Source organism: Pristis pectinata, chromosome 5 (genome assembly GCF_009764475.1).
Source record: "Pristis pectinata isolate sPriPec2 chromosome 5, sPriPec2.1.pri, whole genome shotgun sequence".
Classification (NCBI taxonomy): Eukaryota; Metazoa; Chordata; class Chondrichthyes; order Rhinopristiformes; family Pristidae; genus Pristis; species Pristis pectinata.
Window position 1 is genome coordinate 82,517,406 of NC_067409.1, and position 6,422 is coordinate 82,523,827.

A 6,422-nucleotide genomic window follows, 5' to 3' on the forward strand; every position below is an offset into this window, starting at 1 on the left:
AAATTGCAATATAGCATGGGGCATTTATTCAGTCTGTTTTTAAATTTGATGTGAGGGATGTTTCAAGTGGTTTGGTTACCCATTCATTTGGTAGAAGGTACTTGGGTTGAAAGTGAGCTGGTATTGCACTCAACCAGAGAAGCACTGAATAATGAATCACTCTTGAATGCTGCAACTGTTTAGAACTTTAGAAACTGTATCCAAACAGAGATTGGCAGGAATTTCTGGTAATCTCACTGACTTTTCAATCTAGATTCGGTTCAATTATACATTGCACAAATTTCCGTTCTAGGTCATCTCAGCTCAACCACAGCAGTTCTGGTCTGGTGCTTTAAAGTTTTTGAATAAGATTTAATCTTGAATAATTCAATGCACTATTTTTACATCTGTTCACTCAGACCTCTCGGACAACTTAAAGCATTGAAGGCACAGCTGTTAATGGGACAAAGGAAATTTGGATGGTTTTGTCTACTATTGCAAAGTCAATATGATGCCTGCCTTCTAGATGAGAATACTTTGTTCCCAGGCTGCAATCTAAATAACTGCAATTCAAATACACAGCTAAGGTATGCAAAATGTGATTGGTTGATCTATCATGGATATGTAATGAAATACTGGTTTGGCTTGATTTCTCATTTTGCTTTCTTTTACAATAGGCAGTAATTATTTAATTTTCAGTGATATTAAGTGATTGGCAGTTTAATTTGGAAGAATGGCAAAATACTAATATTAAATTGTCTTGGTATTGTAATGGAATCAGACCTGTGTGGAGTTCTAAATGTTATAACTATTTAATTACAATGATATAAATTTAGGTTTCCTGTTGTGCTCTTGAAACAGTGTTTAATTTCTCATAATCCAGTAGTTTAAGAACGAGTTCTGGATCATGACTTGATCTGATCAGGAAACCTTGGCACTTGATATGCCTTTCATTTGCAATGAATGATTGTTTTGGATCCCAAATGTACACTGGTTGAGTTTTGATCATCTGTGATACAACTAGTAGCACAGTTGAACAAGTAGTATATATGTCTTATGGGAATAGTGTAGTTTCACTTTAGCTTAATATGGGCTACTAACTGAAAATCATATTAGCTTAAAGTTTGCGTAAGCTTTCAGATAACAACTTTGTATAACATCGAATTAATAATGTAAGATCAGTAACTTTACTAGATATTGGTGTTAGTGGAATTTGAATGAGTGATGCATCCGGTTTGACTTGAAACAATGTTGGTCCGGTATAATTTTGTGCTTGCTGTAGTGTCAAACCAGTACCCAGAGTGTAATTAATCAACAAGTACACCCTGTCCTCTCTGCCTGGTCTTTATCTACAATGTTTTTGTCAGATTTCCTGCCAATTGCTAGGCACACTGCCAAACAACAGTGGCTACAAATCTCCAAATTTGATCCAGAGGCCTTCGTAATGAATACTGACAAGCCCCCTATGTACTTTAAGATGTATTGGTGTGTGGGATTCCTTTAGTCTTGCTACATTGTATTATCAAGCAGTAATGCTGCCAAGGTAGTAAATGGTGGCTGAAATGTATTGAGGGGAAATAAAAGGGAAAAGATCCAAATGTTGCTCTGAAGTATTAGTAAGTATAAAAATGTTTAAATAGTTTGTACAGGTCCTCCCCCAGCTTACAAACACCTGACTTGTGTACAGCCTGTACATATGAACAAGTGTGTTGTGTTCCTATGAAGCTATATGTATCATGTTTTTTGTAACACAGAAACCACCTTCCTTGTGAATCCCATGTTATCAGTGGAGCTGCGTTTATCTGGGATGTTTTTCTCAACAGGGGTACTGCAGCTGCTGGTTCATGGAGAGAGGACCACAACAGACTGCCTCATCAGTTTCCAAAGCAAAGTGAAAAGTGGCCAGCAGCTGCCCTTGGAGATGCAAGCAACTATAGATGCTGTAATCTGGAGCAAAAAAAATTGAAAATGATGGGCAGAGACTGATAAGGAATTCACAAATCATTGGTCTCACATCACCTTCCTTGCATCGGATTCCAGCATCTGCAGTCATTTGTATCTCCACTTATTGCCTCCCAACCTTAAGTTTAGGGTTACAACTTGCACTTGTTGCCTTTTTCAGATATCTTGAAGGTAAGTAATATGGAAAAGTCTTGTGGGTTGTGGGGGGAAGGAGGTGGGCAGGGAGGTTCGACAGCAAAATGAACCTACCACAAAAAAACGCATCGTGCATGTGTCAATAAATGCAAGTTGGGGGAAAAAAGACAATTTTTTGTTTCTTTTTGTTATTTTGTTTTAATTTTTTCTTGTCATAAATTCCATGAGAATGAATTTTCACATCTTGCATTTTTGGTAGTGATTTCTGAATTCCATAAGGGTGAATTTCTGCAACCAGAACAGCTGTAATGCAAGGAGTGCCTGTACATTGGAATGGTAACCAATATTCTAGCATGTACTTAGTATAGTTGATAAGCATATATCTCTTGTACTTTGGTTCTCAATGCAAATCAGGATTTATGTGGTGGTGCAGAGATTAGCACATTTATAGCCAGGGTTCATGGCTACAGTTTTTAAATGCATTGTTTGTGGGTTTCACAAATTCTGATGGGCTCTGCTATCCAAGAATTGTCACCAAAAGGGTTATTGATTTATTCAGGTTGTTAAAAGTACAGCACAGAAAAGTGAAGTTCTTGCTGCTGCTGTAACTGGACTCTGCAACCTGAGTGTTTTGGGGGTTGTATAAATGCAGAGGTTCCTTGCTGCCCTCTCCTGGAAAAACCTATTAATTACATCAGAAGATTTGTAAATTTAAAACAACCTTTTCAAACTAAAGAGTGGAATTGGATCTAAATATATATTAAAAATATATTTTAGATCCCATTTAATATTTATAGGCAAGTTTAGTATAAAATTGTTAAGTTGAAGTTTACTTGACCAGTGTAATTATTTTCCTTCTGTAATGCAGGCTGGTATAGTTCATGATCTGCTTCCTTTTTAGTCCAGCTCCACAGCATTAAATAGATGTGGCTAGACTGTGTCCTTTGCAAGACTAAGAGTTCGATGGTTATTTGTAGTGGATTAAAAGCTGCCAGATCCGTCCTTGTAGTTCAGACTTTAAAGAGAAGTTATCTTAAAAGCCATCACTTCAATCAATTTTTTGATTATCCTTTCTAATCTCCTTTCAGCTGGCACTTTTTTTTAATCTGTTTTCAAAAGTATCCTGGGATATTTTGTACTTTGAAGGCTTATGATAAATACAAATTATTTTGCACAGGAGGTACTTTTCTATACTTCCTCTTTAAGCTAGATGTATGTGCCAGGAATTAGCAGCCTTACCATTTTGCAACAATCAAATATTTGTGTGATACTGAGGGGATAACTTTGAATGCTTTGAAGGGGGGATACTGCCTGCCAGAAGGTGCAATCTCAAATTTGGCCCATCCATGAAGTGTTCAGCATTGCTGTCTACTTTACACAATATCCTCTTGGAGACCGAGTGTCAGTATCCAGGTGTGATTTTATGCATCCTTAAACTGCTCCTGGACAACAATGGGATCAAAAGAATGAGGTGCCTGTTTTTGTTCAATATTATTATTGCCACATGTGAAATTGCTCCAGTAAGCTGATTTACTTTATTCACAATTAAAGTGAATAAAGGACTTCCTTATTAAATTTCAATTGACTATTATAAGTTGTTTGTGCCAGGTAAAAAGTTGGCATAAAGTCTGAGCCTAATCAGTTACCATTGATGTAGCAACACAAATCTTTCAGATAAAGGTCTGTAAAATCACTGACCCATCTCTTAAATTCTCTTTTAAATGCCAGTAGCAATAAAGCCAAGAAACTTACTCCAAGTAAAGCAAGGCTCCAATTCTACACTGAAATGCCCACAAGCTGCAACAAAAGGTGCTACAACCAAATGAGGACCTTATCACAGGAGGCCACCAGCCCCGTGCCTGGGCACTGCCTACTTTCTGCCATTTTACCTCTACCATGAGTGAAGTTCATCTTGCCAAAAGAGTACTGCAAAAGACAGTTCAATTTTGCTTTTTATCTATTTGTTTATAAGCATCAGCATTTAATGCCTAGCCCTACATGCCTGAGCCACAACCTTGAACTGCTGCAGTCCTTCCGGTGAAGCTACTCCCACAGCTGCTAAGTAGAGAGTTCCAGGATTTAGAATCGGAACACAAAATAGCACTGCATTTCAAAATCTGGATGTGCGTGACTTAAAGGGAAACCTGCTGCCCTGTTCTTCGTGTGGTAAAGGTGATTGGTTGGGAGCTGCTGTCAGAATAGACTAGTGCATTTTGTAGAACGTTTAGGGTGGTGGATGGGAGGTCAGTCAAGTGGACTGAGTAGCCACAGCATTTAATGTGACTGTTCCTCAGGATGTTGATGGGGAACTCAGTCATGGTAGTGCAATTGAGTATCAAGGGTAGATGATTAGATTCTCTCCTGCTGGAGATTCACTGCCTGACACTTTGGACATTTAAAATTTTCTTGCCACTTCTCAGCCCAAGCTTGAATGTTACCTAGGTCTGGCTGAATGAATGTACCAACTGCTTTATTTGCTGAGGAGCTGCAAATTGAATATTGTGGGATCCTGAGTGAACATTTCTGGCCTTGGGATGAAGGAAACTCATTGATGAAGCAGATGAAGATGATTGGGCCTAGGGCACTGCCTTGCAGACTTTTGCAATGATGTTCTGGGACTGGGATGATTGACTTCCACCAACCACAGCCCTCTTCCTTTGTGGGAGGCTTAATTGAAAATTCATAAATTGAACATTTATAGATTGGGGAATATCTTTGGGGCAAATCGAGTTCCAGTATTTAGTATGTCTTTGACTTCTGCACCTTTCACTGTAATGTGGAAGTCTGAAATGTGTAGAAATCAGATGTCACCTGACTTCCTATTGCCACAGATGATCTTGTTATTGAGTCTGGATCATACTGAGCCAAAAGATCAGCTGCACTTCAAATCTGGCCTCTCAGCCCTCTAATCTACTCCCTATACACTCATGACTGTGGCCAGATTCTGCTCTAACTCCATCTACAAGTTTGCAGGTGATGCCACCGTTGTAGGCTGTATCTCAAACAGTGATGAGTTGGAGTACAGGAAGGAGATAGAGAGCTTAGTGGAATGGTGTCATGACAACAACCTTTCCCTCAATGTCAACAAAACTAAAGAGCTGGTCATTGACTTCAGGAAATGGGGCAATGTACATGCACCAGTCTACGTCAATGGTGCTGAGGTCAAGAGGGTTGACAGCTTCAAGTTCCCGGGAGTGAACATCACCAACAACCTGTCCTGGACAAACCATGTGGATGCTATGGCCAAGAAAGCTCACCGGCGCCTCTACTTCCTCAGGAGGCTAAAGAAATTTGTTTTGTCCCCTTTGACTCTCACCAACTTTTACCGATGCACCATAGAAAGCATCCTATCAGGATGTATCATGGCTTGGTATGGCAACTGCTCTACCCAAGACTGCAAGAAGCTGCAGAGAGTTGTGGACACAGCCCAGCGCATCATGGACATCAGTCTCCCCTCCTTGGACTCTGTCTTTACCTCTCGTTGTCTTGGTGTAGCAGCCAGTATAATCAAAGATCCCACCCACCCGGGACATTATCTCTCCTCTTCCATCGGGTAGAAGATACAGGAGCCTGAGGGCACGTACCACCAGACTTAGGGACAGCTTCTACCCCACAGTGATAAGACTATTGAATAGTTCCCTTATACAATGAGATGGACTATGACCTCATGATCTACCTTGTTGTGACCTTGCACCTTATTGCACTGCACTTTCTCTGTAGCTGTGACACTTTACTCTGTTATTGTTTTTTTACCTGTACTACATCAATGCACTCTCTACTAACTTAATGTAACTGCACTGTGTAATGAATTGACCTGTAAGATCGGTTTGTAAGACAAGTTTTTCACTGTACCTCGGTACAAGTGACAATAATAAACCAATACCAGCTTTGTCAGACTGGCTGCCGGCCTTCAAGAAAAAGTTAAATCTGATTAAGCTTTCATGATTATTTCTTTATATTACCAAGTACTTGTTTAAGTAATTTCAATAGTTTAATGCATTAAATTTATTATATTTTACTTTTCTAAATGTTTAAAGTTTATTTAAACCTACTTCTGTCTTTGAAAGTCTTATCACCATATTAACAAAAAAACAGTGAAATGTGCCTTTGACAGTGGCCTTTAGTGAAGGGTTGCAGAGGGGCAGCCTCCACTACAGGTGATTCCCACAAAGCTGCTGCAGATATGATCTGGCCAATTGTTTAAATTAAAACTGTGCTCTTTGCCCCCTATCTGTGAGAGATTCTTCAACGGGATTTCTACTCTGCCACCTTGATGAACATCACAGGTGTTAGATCAAGGAATTCTTTGAATGGACACCTGATAGCAACAAGCAATAGAAAAGGTA